This window comes from Macaca thibetana, chromosome 6 (genome assembly GCF_024542745.1).
Source record: "Macaca thibetana thibetana isolate TM-01 chromosome 6, ASM2454274v1, whole genome shotgun sequence".
Taxonomy (NCBI): Eukaryota; Metazoa; Chordata; class Mammalia; order Primates; family Cercopithecidae; genus Macaca; species Macaca thibetana.
Window position 1 is genome coordinate 99,209,841 of NC_065583.1, and position 25,362 is coordinate 99,235,202.

At 42.3% G+C, this 25,362-nt stretch overlaps 1 protein-coding gene across 2 annotated transcripts in view; it reads right to left on the reverse strand.

Moving 5' to 3' along the window:
- LOC126957601 (V-type proton ATPase subunit S1-like) overlaps positions 1–25,362 on the reverse strand; it is a 108,310-nt gene that overhangs the window by 29,823 nt on the left and 53,125 nt on the right. Inside the window, exons 9-11 of one of the 2 annotated variants that reach the window (XR_007726828.1) lie at positions 11,800–11,890; positions 9,165–9,302; positions 1,161–8,587 (exon numbers count right to left, since the gene is read on the reverse strand). The gene's annotated coding sequence lies outside the window, so the exon portion shown is untranslated. Of the gene's footprint in view, positions 1–70; positions 8,588–9,164; positions 9,303–11,799; positions 11,891–25,362 lie in introns of both variants that reach the window. The other variant, XR_007726827.1, reaches the window with a different exon arrangement.

Genomic DNA, 25,362 nt, shown 5'->3' on the forward strand with positions numbered 1-25,362 from the left:
CCCTCTGCTCAAAAGACAGTTTATTCTTTCCCCCTTGGTAGATATGCACTTCTAAATCTCAGCCACTCACCTAATTTTCTGTCTTGTAAGCAAGTCTTCAAAAGAAGGCTAGGTTACTGAGAGATGGGCACAATCCTTGAAAATTGCAGAAGTAAAGAACATAGGCACTTTATAACATTCTCTTCAGTAGGGAATATTCTGTGTCCCAGCAGTACCAACCTCAGGAGCTCCAAGATATCCACTGTGAAAACACGGGCAACCCTACTGGCCGCTGGTCTTCCTCTGAACAGATGAGAGGTCACTCCTGTGGAATGGGCTATACCAGTAGGCTCTGGCCACATTGCCTTCCATACACTCTACCCTTCCACCCTGTGGCAAGCACCTTTTAAAAGAGCTAAAAGCAATTGAAAAATGTACCAAAGGCATCAAGGTGAATTATCAGACTACTGTTCCCTGATAAAAAACAGTAACAACAGATGATGGCTTTCAAACGAGCTGAGAAAATGAACTTTATTTTTCTAGAAGTTTTTTTTAATTTTTTTCCTAGTCCCAATGCACTTTGTACTTCTCTATTTATCATGCACTTTGTAACTGCCTCAACATATCTTGCCCTTCTATCAACTGATGAACTTCATGAGAACCCTGCCCTATTCTTCCTATTCATCCTCATATTCACAGAGCCTTCAGTGTAAGAGGAAATTAATAGACTCTCAATAAATGTTTGATGGACGGATAAATGTAGGAACACTTAACGTACACCAGAGTGCAACAGGAAATAATATCCAAAATTCTTGAGATAACAATGAAAGACCATCAAAGTAAACCTTTCCCATAGCTAATCGTCCAAACATTAAAAGAGGACTTCATTGTTCTCCAGATGTCATCAGTGATTCATTACAAATAATTACATGTGTGTTCTAAATAATGGAATGTTGAAATGTACACTTGTCATCACCGGCACTGTCAAACACGTTGGACACGCCCAAAATAGCTACAGTTCATGTGACCAGGAAGAGAGTCACATCAAGGACTCCAGAGGTGATAATGTCAGTGTCCCAGGAAAGTCTGGAAGTCATTGTCTTGAACAGGAAGACTTAAGGAAGCTGAGGGCAGTTTGTTCACTTGACCCCAGAGTTGGGTTACACACCCACAGCACTTACTGAGGGAGGAAGTTGGAAGAGGACCTGGGATCAGACCGCTGCAATGGTGTGAAGTAGATGAAATTTGTCTTCACCTCCTCTTTCATTGCCCTCCTCGTCTCCCCAGCAACCCTGATCTGTCATCCTTCGTAATCACAATGGCAGAGGCCCAACGGAGTCACTCATACTATGGTATAAATAACTCATTATGATTGTATAAATTAGGCTTCCAAAGCATTTGCCTTTTTAGTAGAAGCAGTGCTGTTATTCTGTGTAATAGCAGAATTTCTACCATCAAAATAGCAAGGGACATATTTGAGGGATGATGGTCAGTGCCAGCTTGAAGTTGAGTAGGCAGCTTGAAGTTGAGTAGGCAGCTATATACATTTTTTAATTTTTAGAAATTTAAGTCTCAGGCCTTGGATCTCCTGTGACTATGTGACTATTCATGTTGGAAAAATAAACATTTCCACCTCCTAGAGTGGTTGATAGCAAGAGGGTATCAGGCTTCAAAGGTTGATCTGTGATTCTCTAGAGACCTCTAGTGGTCAGAAGAGGAACTCACTTTTGTTATGAACAGAAAGAAGACGAGGGAATGCTGACCGGTGAAAAATGAAGGCCTACAATCTGGTGATAGCCATTAAAGAAATATTTGGAACTTTCAGTAATGGAAGGTTTGAGTCATTTACTTTTCCATCTACTTTTTCTCTCTCTCCTTTCTCTTCTGTATCCATGCTACAATCTCATTTGCCTTAATGCCTTGGAAGGCTCTTGTCCTTAGTGTCCTTATTATCCATTTTCATTGCTTTATCTGGGTCGTCCACACAAAGAAAACAGCTTGCCCTTCACAGGATCCATATTTCCCTCATGCAATCCATGGGCTCCTACATCTCCCTTCACCCTTGGCATCTCTTGATCCTGTTACTCATACCTACATGTGCTCCCAGATAAGTACAGGAATAGGTCATCGCTCTCCTTATCTTCACCCTTACTCTGCTAGGACAGTGTTTCTTTTTCTGCCATTGAGATGGACTGTCCCAAGGGATTACATTTTAAGAGGTGGATTACAGTTACTGCTGGTTTTGTGGTTCACTGTGAAGCTCAGGAAACAGAAACAGCCAAGTTTCCAAGATATATATTTCACAGGAGAAGAGTCAAAAAAAAAGATTTAAAATGCCAAACTTTACAGGAAATTCAAAGACAACCCTTCCCAACAAATAAAAGTCATCCCCACAGATTTGTGGTAGAGGCAATATAAGTGACTATGTTAACCTGAAGCCTTTATAGGTAGACTTTTCAGCTGCTCCCTTTTGTTTACCTATCCCAATTTTTCTTATACAACTACTAAAATTATATAGATAAATACATCATATATTAAGATATATACTCACCAATGTGTACAAGAAGGGCATTCCTCTAAAATTAGATTGCAGCTCTTCCTGGCTTTGAAGTAATCACACCCCAGCAATAGAAAGAGGTGGAGCATATCAACAGGAATGGGGTGTGGACTGCAAGTTCATCATCTATCAATCTTATCTGAGATCTGGCTTTGCCTTAAGGTTCAATTCCAAGACCATGAATAGATGTTTCTGGGTTTTTTAATTCCCACTGTGCATGGAGCCTTTCTTCCTTTTTCCGAGAGGTCTGAATTTGAGACTCCATGTGAGTCAGGTCAATGATAGGAGCAACAGACCCCAAAGGACCTCCTCAATCTGGATCCACATTTAGACAGTGTCTTCTCAGTTACAGGAGCATAGGATTTCCTATAACCCTATCAATTAATTATTGGTCCAACAAATAAACAGAAACTTAGTTATAAATGGCTAATGAATAGGCAGTTGTGTCCTAGTAGTTTATGGCCTCAGAGAGTTCTTTAAGCAAAGAGTTAAGGGGAGGAGAAAAAAGGAGCAGGAAACCAACCCTTCCTTTGGTTGGCTCCCTTAACTCACCTCAACTTGGAAAGAGCAGAGCCGACTGAATAACGCTTGACAATATTTCTGTGGCATTATCAAAATCCAGGGCCATGATCTTGATATAAAAGCAAGCTAGTTTCTCTGACACAAGTATTTGGTTATAACAGGGTGAGGCTCACTATAAAAACCACCCATTTGTTAATCACTAAAACATTGATTGAATGCCTAATATATGAAGGCTATCACAGTGAGTTTGCAAAAATTTTGGTTTTATACATTTTCCAAAACCATAAGAATGTATTTATGTGTAGAAAATAAAAATTTAATGGTATTTGAAGAGCTGATACCATAATCTCTCTTAGGAAAGAAATCTTTCTTTTGGCTACAGTGCTGTGGGAGAAAGTGAGTCCCTGAAGGTCTGAGGGTCATAAGAACAAAACAGTAAGGAGAGGGCTGTGCTGTTCTGCCAGTGCTCCACAGGAAGACATGAGAGGGCTTTGGTGTTGCTCCAGAGTGAAGGAGGAGAAAGAGAGAGAGAAGAGCCAAACAAGTCAGGCGGTGTGAGGATGGGAAGTGTGTACGGCCAGGAAGTCAGGGAAGAATCCACAGTGGTGAGCTGACTGACTTTTGAGAAACAAAGATGATAAAAAATAAGGATTGCTTCAAAAACAGGAACCAAAGAGTCAGTAAGGCTCAGATCTCTGCAGCGAAGCCTCCCCTAACTCTCCACCATCCACCCAGTGCCCCTCTCAGTCTGGAGAGTGGCGCCACCTACAGGGTTGTTCCCAGAGACCATTGCTTCTGACTCATTGCTCCAACCCTTTCAGGCCCTGCCAACCCAGCCCATGCCAATTGCTCAAGTCTTTAGAAATGCATAAAAGAAATACGTAATTTGGTAAATTAGTAAATTCTTCTAATTCAGCAAATTGGTCACTCGACAATTGTCAAATTGGTTTTTGGGAAATTGGACAGCTTGTCTCAAAGCTGACAGAGTGTAATCATCTCCAGGCTCTGGCAAGCCAACCCGCCATTCCACTCAGGTCAGTGCTTTATGCTCACTCCCTCCATGAGCATAGGAGCCATAGGAGAACTTGGCTCCTTCTTTCCCTCAGTAAATGTCAAAGCGCCTGAAATGCAAGAGCCAGCCCTCATTCTCTGACAGAGGGTCAACAGTTTAGACTCAGGCCTGGAGAGATCATCTCTGACAGAAAGCTCATATCTACAGGTTTTCTTTAAACAAAAAGTTAAAAGAAAATGACTAACCAGGGCTACACATTCAGTAATGAGAGAGGCTACTATCAACCCAAGAAGATTATGTCAGAAGTAGGGTAGAGTCCAGTGGTTGGAATTCATAACACTTTGAGATAGAAGTGTGTCCCGGGGTACAACTGCAAAGTGGAGTACACGTGGGTCAGTGGAGGGCCTGGCCTCCAGCTCCACCTCTGGTGCTGTGTCCACCAGCTGGGGAGAGAAGAATCAAGCCCATGTACAGCTCCTTTTCTCCCCTGGAATCCTCTCATTGCATCATTCAGCATTTCAGCCTTAGATGCTAGGAAGAGGGCAGTGCTTAGACCCTCTGCCCTTCAGAGAGACCATCTCGTACTCTGTTGCTGAATGGGAGACCACACGGCTCCTCTGGGCGACTCTTCCAGAACAGTCTGGGACTGAGCTCCAGCACAGATCCTGGGTGTGGCTGGTTCACAGGCTTGGACTGCCCAGAGTAGAGCTGGCCAGGAAAAACAGGGCAGAAGGAATGCTGGTGGCGGGGAGGAAGCAGAGAACAGCATCTTCTCTTCTTACCTCATTCAGGGCCCTTATGACTATCTCTCTCCTTCACCAAGAATATAGAGAAAGGTAACAGACACTGAAGAGAGGTTTTACTGCAACAAGCAGGAGAACTTCAGCTGGGACCATTACAATCACACAAAAATCCACAGAGCACATGACACCCCCTTTGGCAGCCCCCACACTGGACCCACCAACATTCTGCATCCTGAGAGCCAGAGACACGTCTGCAGAAATGTGCACCAATAGCAGCATTCAAGTCCAATGCTGGGAAAGAGGACGTAGGTAAGTGTGTATCTCAGACTGTTTCCAACCAGGTGGGAGGCAGACGGATGACCAATGTACCCAATATCACACCTGGGATCCCCCTGCTTGGGGCCATCTGAGCAGCGGAAACAGTTACCTTAAGACTGGCCTCTGCAGACAGACTGAGAGCTTACAGAAGGACGGCCAGCAACTCTATTCTCAAGCTTAACAAGCAGCTGGGTGTGGTGGCTCATGCCTGTAATCCCAGCACTTTGGGAGGCCAAGTCAGAGGAATCACTAGAGCCCAGGAATTCAAGACCAGCCTGGGAAATATGGAAAAACCCAGTCTCTATAAAAATTTTAAAAATTACCCAGGGCTTGGTGGTGTACCCCTGTAGTCCCAGCTACTGGGGAGGCTGAGGTGGGAGGATCACCTGAGCCCAGGGGTTTGAGGCTGTGGTGAGCCATGATTGCACAACTGCACTCCAGCCTGGGTGACAGAATGAAACCGTGTCACAGAAGAAAAAAAAAAAAAGAAAGGCAATGTTATCATGAAGAAACAAAGGCCGTCTTTGACCCTCTAAGGACATTTGGTGGGGAGGTAGATTTGTACAACTCAACATATATGAAACTTAAAGCAAAGGCCAGAAGACTAGTGCATGGCTAGTTCTCTCCAGCAACTCTTGGAGAGACACAGCCTATTATGAACAATTCTTCTTGGCTCGGGAGCGGGCCGCAGCACACAGGCAGCAGGATCGGATGCTCAGCATGGAGCTGCCATAGACCCACCGCCTCCTCAGCAGATGCATGTGTGCTTTTCAGAAACCACCAAATTCAAAACCCCAGACTGCCAAGGTCAAATCTTCCGGGAAAGGCCCATTCAGCCTGTGGTTATTCATGTTTGAGGAGTTGCTCTGAATTTGAGAGGAGGTCTGACATTGCTGACACTGGGCGGGTTGGGGTCAGCCTGACAGGGACAGCAGAAGGAGACCCGTGGTCCTGTGGGATGCTAGCCCGAGCCTGCCAGAAACAGCCTGCTCGACTGTTTCCCAGACCTCAGCTCCTTCCACTGCCTGGGCTCAGATGAGAACAAGACAAGGGAACAGAAATGGTTCAGATTTCATCCTCCAGCCCCTGAGCTACAAAAGCTCTCAGTCACGCAGCTTCCTCCTGGAGTTCACAGCACGGCAGGCCCCAGATGGCATGAATCACCACTCTGTCGCCCTGGCTAGGCCCTGGTGTGGAGCGCCGTGAGAGTTCACACTGTCACCCTTGTTGTGAAGACAGCCCAGCACAGAGTGCTTCTGTCCCAATGGCACATTTAATTTCAAATTAAAGTTATAAAAGCTGAAAGTGACCTCTTCTCCTGGAAACAAAACTGTGAGCTTGAGAGGGAATTTGGCTCCCACAGAGGCCTTGTCTCTCTGCACTGGAAGAGACTTTTAAATGTCTTCCAACAAAAATCAGGACTTGTCTAGAGGGTTCCCTCGGTCGCCACGCCAGCCCTCAGCGTCTTTGCTGTTCATCAGCGGGTCCCCTGAGGCTCGTTCCACAACCACCCTTGGGAGTCGCACTCTAAAGTGTGTCACACTGTAAAGTGTGACTGGGGCACACTGAGTTCCAGGACCCGGTCACTCCTCACAGAGCCTGAAAGACCAAAACCATAGGAGGACACACAGACAGCTTGAAGGGGATCAGCTGTTCCTCCCAGGGCTGGGCGGGCAGCAGAAAGCGTGGAGGAGAAGGAGCATAGCGCCGAAGAGAGTTCAGCTGTAACCACCCTCTCCTCTCGGCCAGACAGGGGCCAGCAGATCCAGGGCGGAGGGGCCAGGCTCCTTCCACAGGAAAGTAAATTCCTATGAGGTCAACAACCAGAGAATCAACCCATGTTTGCTGATCAGCTCTGATGCCCTTCACTGACTTAAGCACCGTGAAGAAAATGGAAGCATGGTCTTCAAAGAAGCAGCATCTACCAGCAACACAGCACAGGGAGGCGGGAGGAGGGAGTGGGGAGGAATTGGACTCCACATCCAGTTGGCCTGGGTTTAAATCCGATTCCACCACTGATTAGCTGGAAATTAGGACAGATTGTTTCTATCATTATTCTCTCATTTGCAAAATAAAGATCACAATAGGGCCAACCTTGTAAGAATTCTGGGAATTAAATGAGTCTATGCACACAAGGTGCTAATGTATATAAATGTCAGCTATCCATTCGAAAACAACAACAAAATATTCACTATAAAGCCAAAATCAATAATATAACAGATGTGAATCTTAGCCCACATTAGCTCACAAATCTAGGTGGGTAAGAAGAACCACTTTTTCTTTTTCTTTTTTTTTTTTTTTGAGACAAAATTTCACTTTTTCACCCAGGCTGGAGTGCAGTGGCATGATCTTGGCTCACTGCACCCTCCAGACCCCCAGGTTCAAGCAATTCTCCTGCCTCAGCCTCTCGAGTAGCTGGGACTACAGGCGCCCCACACCACACCCAGTTGATTTTTGTACTTTTAGTAGCGATGGGGTTTCGCATGTTGGCCAGGCTGTTCTCGAACCCCTGACCTCAGGTGATCCACCCGCCTCGGCCTCCCAAAGTGCTGGGATTACAGGCGTGAGCCATGGCGCCCGGCCTTTCTATTTTCTTTAAATCAATTTGAGTCCAATTCCAGCACACAGAAAATGCTATCACAGTCCTGCTGGGGTTCCCTGCCTCCCGGGGCTGAGCCGTATAGGGCGCTGGGACATCAGGAAGGCGTTCTTCATCCATCTGATTTCTGCTGCAGTACCTAATGTCCCGGCCCACAGGATCCCGTCACGGCCAGCACCTCTGCCATCTCCTGGCCTCTCTTGGGGATCAGGAGCCTCTGGCCAGGCTGGAAACCTTGTGAAAGGGTCCAGCCCCCTCCAACACTCCCTGTCCCATCTCTGAGGTCTTTCTGCTGGCCCAGAGCCCTGCCCAGATTTACCAAGCTTTATTACCCTTGTCCCCTTTGAGGAGTCTCTCTTTTCTCTTCTTGTTTGTCCACAAAAGTACCATCCACAGCCCCACCCCTTCCTCTCCATCCCATTCAGGACGATTAACACAGTCACTGGACAAAAGGCAGGAAGATTCCACTTGAGCAGTTTCTATTATCGTCCCCGAGGTAAAGATTCCAAAGTCTTGCCAGCCGCCTGCTTAAATGGAGAAATGGAACATGCAACAAGCACAACACAAATCAATATCCCAAGATAACATTCCGCTGCTGTAGCACGCCAGGAAATAAATGTCAAATTGTGCCTGGCTGAGGCCAGGTCACCAGCAACCAGAACTTTTAAAACATAATTGTGTTCCTTATCATCTTGCCTATGCAAGCTTGGGGCAGGGTGGTGCAAATATATGGTCCCCTCAGCAGTGTGGAGGGTTGTGAGGTTTCCTGGAGGGAAACTGACTCCTCAGCAGGGCTCTGACACAGGAAGAAGAGTTAGCCTGGAGAAGGAAAGGAAGCTGGACATTTCATCCAGGAGCTGCAGCAAGGACAAAAGAAAGAAGGTAAGAGTCATGGAGGAATAGAAAGAGATGCAAAGAGTATTTCTGGAACCCAAAGTATCAGGTAAAGGAGTGTCCTGGTGGAGTAGCCAGGGACAGCCACTAGAAAGCAGGGTGACCTGCGCTAAGCAGCTTGACCATTAACACTTGGGTCTGGCTTTGAGACCGGGGAAGGAGGACCTCGGGTGGTGTGGCAGGAGTTTGCAAAGCCTCAGAGTGAAGAAACATATTTAAAGATAAGTAATTTTTAAAATTCTGTTTATAATAAGGTAAATGTAGGTTTATTAGTGAGCAGAATGTAAAATTTTAGTAAACTGTAAATATAAAAGAGGAAAATGTTTTCACTTATAAACAAGATGTCCCATGTCCCCTGGGGATTACATTTATCCTCCTCAGTCTCTAAGTGTATTTCTGTAGCAAATTTTGAGAAGCTCTTTACATCAATAGCTTTTTAAAATAAAATCAGGATTCCTAGTTTGAAAAGAAAATACATTTTTCGTAGCTACCCAGTAACACACACATACCTGAAACAAAAATTTTGCAAACATTACTTACTCTCATCTTATAAGAATCATCTGAGCTGGGCATGGTGGCTCATGCCTGTAATCCCAACCCTTTGGGAGGCTGATGTGGGACGATCACCTGAAGCCAGGAGTTGGAGACCAGCATGGGCAACTTTGGGAGACCCCAACCCTACAAAAAAATTAAAAAGTAAAAGAATTATCTGTTTTTTAGCCTATTCAATCCTAATTTATCCCACTTGATTTTTTCTTTAAAACTCTTGTCAGAGAGGACTAGCCTGACTTCATAACCCAGTGATGGGTCCCTACCCACAGAAGAAAAAGTGATGCCATCGTGGATTTGAAGCCATTGAAGGAATATCAATAAGGAAGGGCCAGTTGGATTGTTACTTTAGTAAGTTATTCTCTGGGTTGTGTGGAGTTTGACTTTGAGGCAGATAAATGGAAGGGAACTGATCACGCAGGGGGTTCTTTTGATTCTCAGGGTGATCTGCAACGAGGGCTCACACGACAGCAGAAATAACACAGACAAAGAGAAGGTGATGGCCGCAAGGATCGAGGAGCTAGAATCAGGAGGACTTGATACTGGATTGGCTGTGGATCTGAAAGAGCGGGGAAAGTCCAGAATGGCTCTCGTTTCTGCCTCAGCACTGATGCACTGTCAACTGAAAAGAAAATGAGACGCACAGGTCTAAATGGGCCAGATGGGACTCCCTGGGTCACTTTGCATTTGAGGTGCCTGAGGGATGGCCATGTGGAGACAGCTGCCATTTGTACATGCAAGTCCGAATCTCTAGGGGAAAAATCAGAACCATATTAATACTTTGGAACCATCAGTATTTGAGTAGCAATTAAAATTAAGAAAGTGAGTGTGATTCGCCACGGAGACTTACGTAGTGCCCAGCACATAGAAGATTGTTTCACCTATCTTTGTGTATGTTATCATATGTATATACTATTTTACATACAGAATTAATTAATGTAATATTTTACCCATTCCCCCACCACCCTGCACCACACACACACATGCACACACACATACCCTGGAAACAAAGTTCACAAGATAACCCCAAACCTTACAATGGAACTCAGTGGGAAGACACAAGATTGTCATCTGGCCCGTTACACCAATGTGCGCCTCCTCTTTGGTATGTTTGTAGCTCCACGAGGCTGGCTGGATACACCTGCCAGTTTATTGCTATGCCCACACGTTCAATTCTGTGCTCAGCATAGTGCCTGGAACAAGTAGGCACTTAGGGAGAATTACAGAATGAATGAAGCAGTAGTCCCGCCTCCACATTTAACCATCACATCCATACATCAGTGTACTTTGGGGTCAGAATTTATGTGTGGCTGATAAAAGGGAGACCTTTTTATATTAGAAAAAATGTTCAAATTATGAATAAATAATGGAGATTGCTTGGAAATGTGTCTAATTTTTGGCAAGATATGACAGCAATTAGTTCTGTATCTAAAATCTCAATATGAAATGACAATAAAACAATCTTCTGAGAATACAATTACTATATTGCTAACAAATATAAGCGTTGTGCTTGACTGAGTTAGATGAATAATTCCCCTGTTGTGACTAAAATGAATTTTCTTATACAAACACATCACTTCGCAAAGGTGTCATGTTACATAATTTTTGAAACTATCAAAATAACGGATTCAAAAATATTTTAAGACTTAAAAATACCGATGTTAACTATGTAGTAAATAATAAGTTGATTATATCAATAAATCATTTTATTTTAAAAATATTATTTCAATTTTTTATTTAAAATAAACATAAACAGCAGATGCTTGAGATAATTTTGTATATTGCTTGTTGCTAAGATAAAAAACCATGCAAAACCATCTTTCCAATTTCTTACAAATGGTTTTTAGTTTGATATTTCAGTCCTTCATGTACACATAGAAAGACCCTAATCATATCTTTATTGATAGAAACATAGTGACTATCAGTTCTTAATACTGTATTATGGTATCTTTAAGAATATTTTTGTGTGGGCCGGTTATGGTGGCTCACACCTGTAATCCCAGCACTTTGGGAGGCCAAGGTGGGTAGATTACGAGGTCAGGAGATTGAGACCATTCTGGCTAACACAGTGAAACTCTGTCTCTATTAAAAGTACAAAAAAAAAAAAATTAGTCAGGTGGGGTGGTGGGCGCCTGTAGTCCCAGATACTCGGGAGGCTGAGGCAGGAGAATAGCATGAACCCAGGAGGTGGAGCTTGCAGTGAGCCGAGATCGCGCCACTGCACTCCAGCCTAGGCAAGAGAGCAAGACTCCATCACCAAAAAAAAAAAAGAATATTTTTGTGTAAACAGGGCCATATATGTCTGTGTGAACCTTAACCTGAACTCCCAAAGGGCAATCAGCATTTGAAACGTCTTAACCAAGAATTATCCCAGAGAAGCCTGCTGTAAGCAGCTTTAAAGATTGCTTTCCAAAACTGCACCAGAACATTGCTTAGCATAAAGGATGTTACATAAATTTTCATTGGTAAAATAAGAAGTGCTCCAGATATGTGATCAAATGAAAATTGTACGCAGGCACCTCAACCTTTGCACAAACAAAGTATAAAAATCTCCACCACTTTCAGCTTCAGTGTGAGACTCCAGGTCTCATCTCACCTTCTACCATTTCGTGATGGACTTTGTTACCTGTTCAAACTCGAAGCTTTTCCTCCCATTGCAAGAATATTGTTCTGTTTGCCTTGAAATGAACTTTCATGCAGGGTACTAGTCCAAGTGCCTGAAAGGATAAAGACTTCATCAAGTTTACTGGAGCAGACTGCATGATTGCTTACTAATAAACATCCAATTATATACTAGAATTCTGCCTGAGACTTACTTTCACTGGTACGTAACACCTGGTGACTAAGGTGTGAAGAAAGAGAGGTCCAGTTACCACTTCCTTCTAACTGTTGGAGGCTACCAGTAATTACCACATAAAACAAACCAATTTGGCTCACATGAGTTCTCAAAACTGTAGCTGAGAGACCAGCAAGGAGACCCAGAAATAATCTGACTGTGTCCCTCTTCCAAATAACTGGAAACCCGATCCTTTCTAAAGTTGGAAGAACCTCAGAAAAAGTATATAGAAGATGAAACGCAGAGAACAACTGAACTAGTCTAGCCTTCACATTACAGAGGAAAGAACTTCAACAGAAAGAAGAAACTAGAATCTTGCAGGAAGCAAGTGATGGCGCCATGCACTGTCTCAACACAAGCCCAAGCCAAACAGCAGAGAAGGGTCAGCCCCCTTCTGTCTTGAGTGGTGCATCACCTTTGACTTCTCTGTGGTGATTTGAGAGTAGTAGAAAAACATCCACTCAAAAGCATTGTCCCGTGGGCTGCCATTTAGTTGTGTATGTTCTGATGTGCATTCTGGGTTTGAATGGATGAAACCACTAGAAGAAATACAGAAAGACCAGGATGTTTGTTGAGAGTAGGTCTGCAGCTGAAATTTCACCATCAAGGGCTCAGCCTTTTGGAGTTAGCATGACTCTCTTGTGTATAAAGATACCACATTTATTCAGCAAATATTACTTGAGCACCAACTGTAGGCCAGGCACTATACCAGAAATGACATAGAAATGAAAAAGACATAATCCAGTGGTCACCAGTCCTGGAGAAGCAGCATGTTCTCAGGAACGACTTCACAGGATTTCATTTATCTCCTCTTTTCCTCAGTGACAGGAAGGACCTGGGACAGTTTCTGAGAAAAGATTACTAAGGGTAGGAGCACAAAAAATGTGCCAAAAAATAAGAAGAAGAAGGGGAGATACTGAAAGAGGTTCCCGCCAGAGGCAGCCTTCACTGCCTCACCACAGTGCCCTAGGCCCATCCCCAACCCTAATCGAGGCAACTGCAGTTATTAGTGAGGTGAGGGATGAAAGGCTGTTGGTAAGACGCAGCTCCAACAGGGAATGAGTAGCTCTTGTCTTGGAAAGAAGAGAAATGCCATACTTCTTCTCTGAGCATTGATGCTCTTTACTATTTTGTCCTAAGTCCTTTCAGGGAAAAGAGGCTTCTTCCGTTCCATATCCATAGACCACATGAGCTCAGAAACGCCTGGTGTTCATGCCCCACAACGTCTCCAGTGAAGCAGAGGTAGATGAAAGTCAAATGCATCCTGTCTCTCCTGCCAAGTTCGAAAACAGACCCAGATCGGGGCCAGATGCGTAAATCAGGCCGTATCGTATTCTCCCCCTCCAGAGCTCTGCTCCTCTGAGTCACTCAGAAATGGGGGCAGGTAAATGTTGAATGGCTGAGGAATTTTTCCCCGAGATAGAGGAAAGGGTTTTCAACTCAAGGAGAAAGCCTGAATTTTCTGGTGCTCAGGATTAGGCTTGCCTTTGGCAAAGGACTTAGAACTGCTTGGAAAAAGCCAAAAGACTTGTTAGACATCAAAAAACTCGGAACAATGCTTTAATGATTTAAGTGTAAGTGAATCTTTGACACATATGGATTAAATTTCCCTTACTGGGCACATGCTACAACACTGAAGAAAAATATTCCTGACAAGTCACATGCTCAGTTCACCAAATGAGTGCAAACAATGCAACAGATCACCCATGAGATCCAATTGTATGCCGTCTCCCAGGCCCTTGTCCAGGCTCCTTTGTAGGGGACCTCAGAGTGGGCAGGAAGAACACAAAAGCACTGACCCCTCAGACTCCTTCCCCTGGTCCTCTCTGTCCTCCTACCTCCTCCCAGGATAGGGATCTAAGCCTCTGGCTACAATACCAAATGCATTGGACTGAATAAAGTGAGACCTCAAAATATATCAAATTTGAGATCTAAAATGGCTCAAGCAAATATAATAAACAACCAGATCACCTTTAAGTACTCCTAGTCTAGAAGCAACTCACAGGTGTACTTTCATTTGAAAGACTAAGTTCTCGGTTTATACACCTTTCTCTTTTTAAAAATGTTGTTTTCATTTTTTAGAAATGGAGTCTTGCTTTGTCACCCAGGCTGGAGTGCAGTGGCGTGATCATAGCTCACTGCAGCCTGGAATTCCTGGCCTCAAGGAATCCTCCCGCCTCAGCCTTCTGAGTAGCAGGGACTACAGGCACGCACCACCGCACCTGGCTAATTTTTAAATATTTATAAGCCATTGTAAACATGTTGATGGTCAGTGAAGATAAGAAGTCATCAAAACTGGCCTCTGCATGTTTCCTTCATGACAGATACTGCTTGCTGTGACTGGCATAAGTGCTCCACTCCCCAGAGCACACAAGGAGCAGTGGTGACCCCAGACAGTCAGGCATGCCACAGGAAGCTGGACAGATTTCCCCGGAAAAACAACTGTGCCTTGTCTTTGCCACAGTTGGATTTGCTGCTACTCAAGAAAGCCCCGATGACAACACCTTGGAAATCTGCAGGACACCACCCAGCTCTGCATCTGCTGGGAAATGTTTGGCAACATAATCTCCTAACCTGGAATTATCTTCAAGGATTTCACATCCAGAGGCTTCAAAACTTTCCTCAGCCCCTGGGAAAGTGCTGAGAACAGCAAAGGAAGGAATGGAGCCTGCAAGGTCATATGGAGGCATGTGAACCAGACAGGCTTGCAAGGCTTGGCTCTACAAAGGTTTGCCTGGGCTTATAAGAAACCATATGGCAGACACAGACATATACAGATTTTCTTGGAGATAGAAGGACTCACAAAAATCATCTTTTTCATGACACAATCAAGAATGGGAAAAGCTCATGAGAACTGAGCAAACTTGCAGAATATACATGAGGATTTTTTTTTTTTTTCAGACGGGGTCTCACTCTGTCACTCAGGCTAGAATGCAGTGGCACGATCATGGCTTACTGCAGCCTCAACCTCCCAGGCTCAAGCATCCTCTCACCTCAGCCTCCCAAGTAGCTGGAACTCCAGGCATGCACCATCAGATCTGACTAATTTTTTAAAAAATTTTTTTGTAGAAATAGGGTCTCACTGTGATGTCCAGGCTGGTCTCAAAGTCCCATGCTCAAGGAATCCTCCCACCTCAACCTCCCAAAGTGCCGGCATTACAGGCATAAGGCACCATACCTGGCTGATTATCTTAAAGACAATTATTTTTAGCATATTGGCAAGATTATATAAGCCTTTGTCCACTTTGAAAAATGAAATAATAAGCATCTAATAGGGTAAAAAATATGTTAAAAATAAAATAGGAGGCTATGAACCATATAGACTTGTTAATCCTCCTTTTGATCCACTGGGTCCTAGCATGATCTCATTGGTGAGAGAAAGTCAACATTTGGAAAACTGATTTGTCTCGTCCCTGCCTAGGACAGAAGCCAAGACTATCTTATTGAAAAAAGGCCAGGCACGGTGGCTCACACCCGTAATCCCAGCACTTTGGGAAGCCAACGCGGGTGGATCATTTAAGCCTAGGAGTTCAAGACCAGCCTAGCCAATGTGGCGAAACCCTATCTCTACTAAAAATACAAAAATTAGCCAGGTGTGGTGACGCATGCCTGTAGTCCCAGTTACTCAGGAGGTTGAGGTGGGAGGATAGTTTGAGCCCAGGAGGTGGAAGTTGCAGTGAGCCAAGATCACATCACTGCACTCCAGCCTGAGTGACAGAGTGAGACTCTGTCTCAAAAAAAGAAAAAGAAAAAAGAAAATAAAAGAAAAAGAAAGAAAGAAAGAATACCAATACATCCTAAGAGCTACCATCAACATTTAAAATCCATAACTTTGTGACATCATAATTTGTGCACACAAGAGGTCTACCAAAAACATGAGTCCAAAAGACTCAGAGCAAAATTATTGTGTAGAAAAATAAGTTTTATGTTTGCATAAATCAACAGTAATCCACAGTAGACAACACAGTCATGTGTTGTTCTTTACTTAGAAAGTAAAGAAACTAAATTTCCTTTTAGTAAGTATCAATAAGGCTGACACATTCCGGACCCTGAGGAGTGACTGAATCCATTAATCTAAATGTAAATCTGGGCTAGGGTGTGAAATTCAGTGCCATGAGGTTTATAGACTATTGGGGAGGAAAAACAGCTTTGAAATTGTCCTATTATTCTCTGGACTTACTGTCCATGACACTTCTCCAACCACACAAAAAGCTTTGAAAATGCAGTAAGAAAGAAAAGTCAGTCATTATTACAAATTAAATGGGTTTATTGTCTCATCTTTGGGTCTAGACTGATTTTTATTTTTACGTCTTCTAGAAAAAGTCATTGTAATTATTACTAATTCCTAGCAGCCTGCCCTATGAATTTCTTATAGTTTGTGTGCACAAAGGAAAGGGAAAAGGAAAGGAGGCGAGGGAGGGAAAGAGGAAGAAATAAAGGACTGGCAACGCATGATGCATTTCACGAGTTATAAGTGGCTGGACTGCATATAGTGCTTTACCACTGGACTGTGTGTTTGAAAATCAGAAGTAAGATGAAAAATATAGGGGAAAGCTGAGTGAAGACTTATAAAAGACAAATAAGAATGATTTGTTTCAGGGTATAATTATTCTCATGAAATGAACTGAAATGGAATTTTAGATGGAAGGAGTAGGTAGATCCCAGATAGTTAACATTAATTTTTTTTTTAAGTTTCCACACTGTATTTCAAACCAGTTTTAAACTGCCCACACTATTCCCAAACTATTTGATTTCATGTTTCATCATTCGCTGAGTTTAATCATTTCCATAAAGGAAGCAACAAATGATGGCCAAATGAAAACAGAAACTTCAAGAGCTGGGGCATCGTTAGTGAGGGCCCCAGCTTCTTCCCAGGAAACCTGCTCAGCTATGGGTTCCAGACAGAATAAGAATCTCTCCTGAACTTACACAACCTTAAGTCAAGAATGAAAAGTGGCTAATAGGAGAGAGACAGATGAAAAAGGATGAGCTCTCTCACTAACTACTCAGCCAAGGTTTTTACAGGAAGCAGCATGTATTTCACACTTTTCTGTAGCATGGATTTTACCAAATTTCAGTAAAGACACATGGCAATATTTCTTTCTGGGCATTAACTTAAATCTATTTTTCAATTCTTATTTTTAGACATCAAGTCCTGTGGTTGGCATTGCAGAAGTGTTTCTGGAACGTGGCCATGTTGCCAATGATTTTTAATGGATGCCAAAGAAGAAAAAGCATTCTAACTTGGAAGAAATACTTTAGGCCAGAGAAGAAAGCGCAAGGCAGCCTAAATGTAAACCATTTATGTTAAACAAATGCAGTCATGCTGAAACAATAGAGTTAGTGCCTTAGTCAAAGAATCTTGTGACATGTTTATGGTTATGGAGACTCGTATAAGAAATATAAAAATGATCTTTTTTGGTACTGGGGAAAATTAGGATATTTGCCTCAAATATTATGCTGTGGGTTGTGACCCATTCCTTAAAAAGTTAGAAAGCTTTTTTTCCTTGCCAATCTAAAACAGATACATGAACAAGAATAGTTAGGGTGAGCAGGCCTTGGACATTTAGGCATGTGGGCATGGTATGAGTCATGGGAACATAACAAAAGGAAGTCCAAAGACCTGGGGTCTTATCCCAGATCTGTCATTTGCTAAATATGAACCATGAGTCAGTACTCATCTAGGCTTCTATTTCCCATTAATAAGAATAGGATGATTTTAATGCATGCCCTCTCAGGGTCCTTAAGAAAGGGGTTCAGGGCCGGGCGTGGGCTCACACCTATAATCCCAGCACTTTGGAAGGCCGAGACAGAAGGATCACCAGAGGTCAGGAGTTTAAGACAAGCCTGCCCAACATAGGGAAACCTCATCTCTACTAAAAATACAAAAATTAGCTGGACATGGTGGCTCATGCCTGTAATCCCAGCTACTCGGGAGGCTGAGGCAGGAGAATCACTTGAATGCGGGAGATGGAGGTTCCAGTGAGCCAAGATCCTGCCACTGCACTCCAGCCTGGGCGACAGAGCAAGACGCTGTCTCAAAAAAAGAAAAAATAAAGAAAAGGAGATCCAGTACCACATCAACGGCAAACCAGTAGTATATTTTGAGACTAATAATAAGCCCTCATAAATTGAACCTCTTAAGAAGTAAACATGTCTTTCTGGCCTAAAGAAGCAAAACAGCTTCGGCTTTCCAGAAACTTTCAGTAGAACAACTAGGAGAGAGGTCAGAGAGAACTAACATTTAAGAACTGCAAAATATTAAGAATGAATATTTAATTTGAGTGTTGGTCAGAGTTAATGTCAATGTTTTTGGTGCCCAAGGCACTGACGGTCAGCTCAGCATCTAGTCAGCCCAAAGGCACTTTAAGTCTAATGCAGCCTCACTCGATACCACCTTATAGGTGATGTGGTGAGTCTAACAACGCTCAGTCTGGATTTTTCTCAGGCTCCATCCTCCTCAGTCTCACTTTGACAAAGCTCTTGAAAAAAGTTCAGCTTATCTGACTCCAACAGGGTGTTGAGTTTCTTGTGTCAGAGCTCTAGAAATAAGGAACTATTCTTAGCTGGGTTTACTTGGGAAATATTTAGCTGTGGTTGTTAGCTATTCTAGGAATGAGACTGGCTTTGGATGGAATCAGGTTGGCGCCTCCACTAGAAGAATGTCTGTTTGTTGAGGAAGAGAGCATGGGGATTGTAACTTCAGTTTGAATGTTTTAAACTATGTTGTGGGTAAATAGAAGTTCCTGCAACCCAGTTCCTCAGTATAATTCATCCATGGCTCTGTGCTTACTTACAAAAGGTGAGGCAAACTTGTAGTCAGCATGACCCCTAACTTCCATGTCGGTTGGTTACATTTACTGTCTTATCCACTAATGAAAGACAAGATTCTTAGGTGCAACAAAAGTCACTGAACTCCTGAAACATACCCTAAACATCTCTAGAAGCAGTTTGCCATAATTCCTGGCACTCAATATTGGCATCAGTGCATGGCCTACTCCAGTGTCTCAGAAGTCACAGATAAATAAATCCAATCAGAAAACCAGAGGGAGAGACTTTAAGAAGCAGGAGACAACCTTAGAGCTCAGTTGGCATCTGAAGGCAGGAAAATATGTAGGCAAACTGCCTAATTGACAAGTTGTAAACCAGGATTACAGATGCTGTAATACAACTGAATGGCTCATAGATTCGTGGAATGTCAGAATTCCAAAGGCAACTGGAGATGTGATGTTCAGTAAGAGTCAGTGATTATCCCACCAGACCCTGAGCAAAAGACCCGCATGAGAATTTCCTCACCAACGTGTCTCAGCACCTACCAGAGTATCTGGTACATAGTAGGTGTTCAATGTGTATTTGTTAAATACATGACAAACAAATGAGTAAATAAATTAATTAATTCAACAGCACTTGTTCCAGATGTCTGCTTTAAGGATGACAAACGCTCTATAGCATTAATAACAGACACTGCATGCTTGCTTTATCTCACAGCATTTGAAGTCTTAGATAACATAAAACTAATTTAAATGGTTTGCCTATTTTCTCACACTTCTAAAATCAAATTTTTAGTGTTCCTAAGCCCTGCAAAATGCTGAGATTGTGAAATCAGCTCCAGCAAGAAGTTATTAAAAAAAATATAATAACAGAGCCATGGGAATCTGTATGAATTTATAGGCACAAAGCCTGAAGTCAAGAGGATGTGTGACATGTTCACCAAATGTATGAATATTAATATAATACATATTATAATTAATTTAATATGTCCACTAATATTTAGATGCTATTATGCTACACAGGCATTTGATAATTCCTGACAACATAATTGACACCACCTTGACATTCATAAGAGAATGTTAAGCTTATAAAAAATTGTTAGTTGGTCAATGTTTATGTACTGTTCGTTTCTTTAAATCTGTCATAAAAGCAAGATGTCCTATAGGAAAAATAAGAATTATGAGGTGATTGAAAACAGAAATTGGGCGTTTTTAAACCTGCAAGTGAAATATATATCTCTATTTCAAAATCCAGGTTTTGACTTCATGTTCACTAACGAAAAAAGAGGGGAATTTTAGCAATTATCCAGATATTTCAAAAGGGGAAAGATATTTTTGCTATTCCACCAGAAATTTCATACAAAACTAAGGGCTGGCATGTTCCACATGACCTAGGCATAGCCCGTTTTCTTCTAAAAATTTTGTAGTTACATGTAATGAGTAATTTTTGTTCCATGGGAAAACTTAGTTTTATTGTGATTCACTGGTTAGCTATGGGTAACATTTATTATAAAATGGCTTATATTTTATTATATTAGTCATTGAAAATAAAAGAATATATAAAATAAATACGTTGATCTAGAGAGACAGAAGAAAAAGCATTGTTTATTCACCAAAATATTAAATAATAAACCCATATCTTTCACTCTAAATACAAATGAATCTGACTAGATACAAAACACCTATTCTACTCATGGTAACTGTCACATGGACTTTGAGAAATTAAACATCCACATGATGGGAGATAAGGCTGGCTTCATCCTGTTCTAAATCAAGTACCAGCTCATGGAAAAGCAATGAATCACTAGTTTTCTTTGAGTGAGGAAGAAACAGATTGTGTGTGTTAATTCATCTACTTAAAATGGAAATATTTTGAAGATTTTAAAAAGGAACTCTGGATTCCAACAAATAAATGCAGATTTGGGAGAGTCATTTATTAAAAAAAAAAATAGGTGTGTCTGCATTTTCCCTACTGATGACTGCAATCGATTAGGTAACATAATGGGCAAAACTTGTTAGTAGGATAGAACTGGAAACAAATTATTTTTCTGACAAGTTTTCTATTGGAGATATTAAGGAACAACTGATGTCTCTTGGAAAAAACTGAAGACAACACCCAGCTGTGGGTTTTCTTTGGTCTGATTTTCCCTGTTTTCCATGGCAAACAGGATTTACTTGAGGATGCCTGTCTCTGATTTGCCTGGCTGTTTTCCATTGGAGTCAGAGCTCCCTGTCTGGTGATGAGTTTGCTTTCTCACAAGTGGGGATGATACCCTGAGACCTAGGAGACCCGCTGCTCAAGGGCAGTGAGCATCCTAAACAGATGAACCAGAGAAAGTGAAAATGTTCTCCATAACCAAAAGCAAATGCAGAAAGCCAGGAGGAAAGAGAAAGTCTTGGTTCCAAGGACACAGACATTGGTTCTGAGAACATTTCCTGCCTTGTAAAGAGTATATCATGAAGAACACAATCTTTTTGTCTCAATGGGCATCTCATAAGGCCTACAAAGCAAGGCCCCAGAAAAACTGTATTAAGAAACAGTGCAGGAGCCTAATTCGTTTTCTATTTCGACAATCAAAAAAAAAAAAAAATGTGGCTGTTTGGTAAAACTCTCCTGACTACAGAGGAACCATCTGGGACTAATTATGATATCTAGCCTTATTTAAAACCGTCATTTCATTCTGTATTTTGAGTTCCTCTAATGTAGCTAATTAGGGTTTCTCCCAACCCTACTATAATCCCATATATATTATATTATGGGAGATATATATATATCTATATTTGGAGGCATACATTGGAGGAATATATATATATATTCCAAAGCTTTTGAAGAATTGTGCCAGGATTACTACTATTAGTAGCAAACAGTTAGAAAGTTTTGTGCATTTTTTTTTTAACTGAAAGTCATTTTCTAAGTTTTCTTCAACCGATAACAGTAATAGCTCCAGGACAAATTAGTGGCTTACATCATTGGAGCATCACATCTGGAGACCATGACTGCAGTGCACTCGTGTCTCTGTCAGCATGTGAGTTGCTTGCAATAGGACACGTTACTGATCCAGAATAAGCGTGGCCCCGCCCCTTCGGGTCTATAGAAAACTCCCAAGGGAGCCGTGAGACCATAAAGAGCTTACCTCCCCCCAAAAAGGTTAGAGACTAAACTACATTGAAGAAGCCCTTTCTCTTGCAGGCTACTGGCTAGAAGTAGATGGCTCTGTGGTAGCATCTCTCCCACTCAGCTATACTTCAAATCATTTTTTGAAAGAATATCTTTAAAGAGGCCTCAGAGTTTTCTGAAGTGCTTCTACTGCTTTCTTTCAATTGCTAACTAGAAACTGCATTTAGAAAGGAGATAACAGGAGTTTTGGGGGATCTCTCTTAAACCACAAGGAAAGGCAAGACACCCACTGAAAGAGTAGGGAAATTTTATCCTGGTTTATTACAGAGTAGTTTCCTTTTCCCACAAATAACTCTCGTCAACATGCTGAGAACCACCTCAGGACCATGACATTTGGGCATAGGTCTTTTGATTCCACCCTTCTTTCCTGCTGGCCATTTCCCTACCCCAGCGTGGGGCAGAGCCAGGCAGAAGAGAAAGAAGAACAACTTGACTGTGTGTGGATTTTCTGGCAAAAGTTTAGTGAAGGACAAGGTTCAACCTAATTTCTAAAATAAATTTTTCAAGTGTTATTGGTACAAACTCAGTCTGTTCCCCATTACCACAGAAAGCAAGAATTAACTATAATTTTGCTTCTATTTGATTCCCTGTAAGGACAAAACCACACTTTTAATGCCAACACATGCACAGTCTAACATTACAGTAAACGTTTTTCTGACGCATTTACAGATTGACACAAAGAGAGAGAGAGAGAAATAAACTAAAACATTTGGCTAGGGCTTAGTTACTTCATTGAGAATCAGTAATATTTCAGAAAGTGCTACAATGTAGAAATTATGAAATCCATTCTTTAAAGACCCTCAGGTTAGAGTCTGAATTACTAGAAAAAGAAAGAAATGCAAATTGTTTATTATTTTCACATGTACAGTAAATTCAAAAAATTGTACTTCTTTCGAGAACCATATGGGACGGGCTTTCTTTTCATCAGGAGTGGTTTTGCTTGTTATGCCAAGAGCTAAAAAGATGTTTTTAATAACCAAAGCCAGTTTGTTATACAATCTGTCTGGATTTAGCTTGTAAGAGAGATGAAGATCCCTTGGGCAGAAAATAGAGGGTGACGGGGGAGTTGCCTGAGATGATAGAAAAGTAGCGCAAAATAAACAAAGATGATGATAAAAGATGATTCCAAAGGTAATCACCTTAACTTGTGGTTGGTAGAACTCCTGCATAGTTCATTGAGGAACCATAGGAGGTGACTGGGGCTCCTTTTGTCAGTGTGATCATGCTCTTTATGGGGAGAGTGTAAAAATAAATTGTGTGCCAGCAAACATGTTTCTTAAATACCTAAGTTTGGTGCACGTGAGGAATTCACCCAACAACAGCCTCAGAGGATCTCAGAGAACATGACTCCTCTTTAAACACGGCTTTGGTCAAGGGGAAGGCCAGCACCCTGTCTCGGACTAGGAAAAAAGAGTTATGAGAAATGAGAATGATCTTGAGAGGGTCGCCCATGTGTGTTTCCCTAGACCAGAATTTCAAAAAAAGATACACCAAAAACAAGTACCGTAGCAGGATGAAGTTGTCATGGTCCATGATGAAACCAGAAAATTAAGGAAAGTATAGCGCATTTTTCATAAAATTAAACAAATTTGCATTAAGAGCTAGTCTTTTACTGTAAGGTATATCCTTCCTATATTTCTCAAGTTAGAATATGCTTTATTACATTAGAGTGAATCACGGGAAATTGCCAATATTCAACTGCTTTTGACCTACAAAAACAACAGTTTGCTAGCATTCAACCTAACATTAAATGATGATAATTGGATATGGGAGATTCTAATGACCTTATGTGGCAAAATATAGAGCTGGTAACCATATGTCAGTATCTAGATTGGTTTTGAAAGTTGTTTGGTCTATAAAATCCAGAAAAATAGTCATAAATATATATTGCCACTAAAGGGCATCTTAACCAGCAGACTTCTAGATTTTGATTGCAGTAAAATGAAACAACGCCCTCCCCTTCCCATGCCCCTGCCAAAAAAATAAAAGGAAGATAGACCCAGACACAAAACAGAATGTCATGGTCATTGTTGGAACCAGCTCTATAAGAAGGAGAGGGTATAATTCCTGCATCTTGGGACACCAGGAACACCAGGAAGACTTGAAACAGCCCTGAGCTAGGGTCTTTCCCATCCCCTGCCCCAGCCTGGTAGCTCAAGGGAAAAGGAATTTGCTGCTCACCCACATTCATTTCCTCCAATGGAAGGCAAAGAAGCTGATCGGCCACTAGACAGCAAAGGTAAAACTCTACTGGTGACTGGGTAGAAAAGAAGTTCCAGAAACTCAATATGGAAGGTTCTGCCAACAGTAGACAGGAAGAAAAGCAATCCAGCCCTCTGGTTCTTATAAAAGAGGATGATCCAATGCCAAGAGGAGGGCATTTTTATTGACCTTGCCAATCACTGCTCAGGCACACCTGACAGACCACAGTGGGCCAATGGGATTCCCTCTGAGTGGGAATTTGGATTTGTGGGAGGTGAGCGGGAAGGCCCTGCAGAGACTAAGGCTGCCATTGTAGAATGAGCACAATGAGCCTAGGTGCAGGCAGAGAGCTGCCGAGACCAGTTCGGTCGTGGAGTCCCTAACCCAGAGGTGCTAGAGGAATTAAAGACACACACACAGAAATATAGAGTGTGGAGTGGGAATGACTGGGACTGACAGCCTTCAGAGATGAAGCTACAAACAGAGTTTTACCCACATATTTATTGATGGCAAGTCAGTGATGAGCATTGTTTCTATAGATTATAGAGTAACTAAAGCAGGAAACAAAGGGATGGGCTCTGGCTAGTTATCTGCAGCAGGAACATGTCCTTAAGGCACAGATTGAGGCTCATGCTATTGTTTATGGTTCAGGAACGCCTTAAGCAGTTTTCCGCCCTGGGTGGGCCAGGTGTTCCTTGCCCTCATTCCGGTAAACCAACAAAATTCAGCGTGGGCGTCATAGCCATCATGAGCTTGTCACAGTGCTGCAGAGATTTTGTTTATGGCCAGATTTGGGGCCTGTTTATGGCCAGATTTCGGGGCCTGTTCCCCACAGAGAGCTGAAGAGAGGAAGCAAACATGCAAAAGCCATGAGAGATCGTATGCCAAAGAGAAATAGATGGGAAGACAACAAGGCAGAGAAAGTAGCGCCCTTCATTATTCCAAATCCACGTCCAGCCACTCAAGAAGACCTAGCTGGGTCTTGGGATCCAGACCTTGAGATCCATGAGATAGCCTGAGACTAATTTTTCTTTACATAAGTGAGCTGGAAGACGTGGGGGAGGGGGTGTCTTAATTTTACAAACAAAAGATCCTTGCTAAATTATAAGTTTGTAAGTGATCTTTAATATTCAGCAGGAGAAGAAATGAGATTATAAGTAGAACTGGCCAAAAGTTATAGCAATCTGACTCCCATAACCAGGC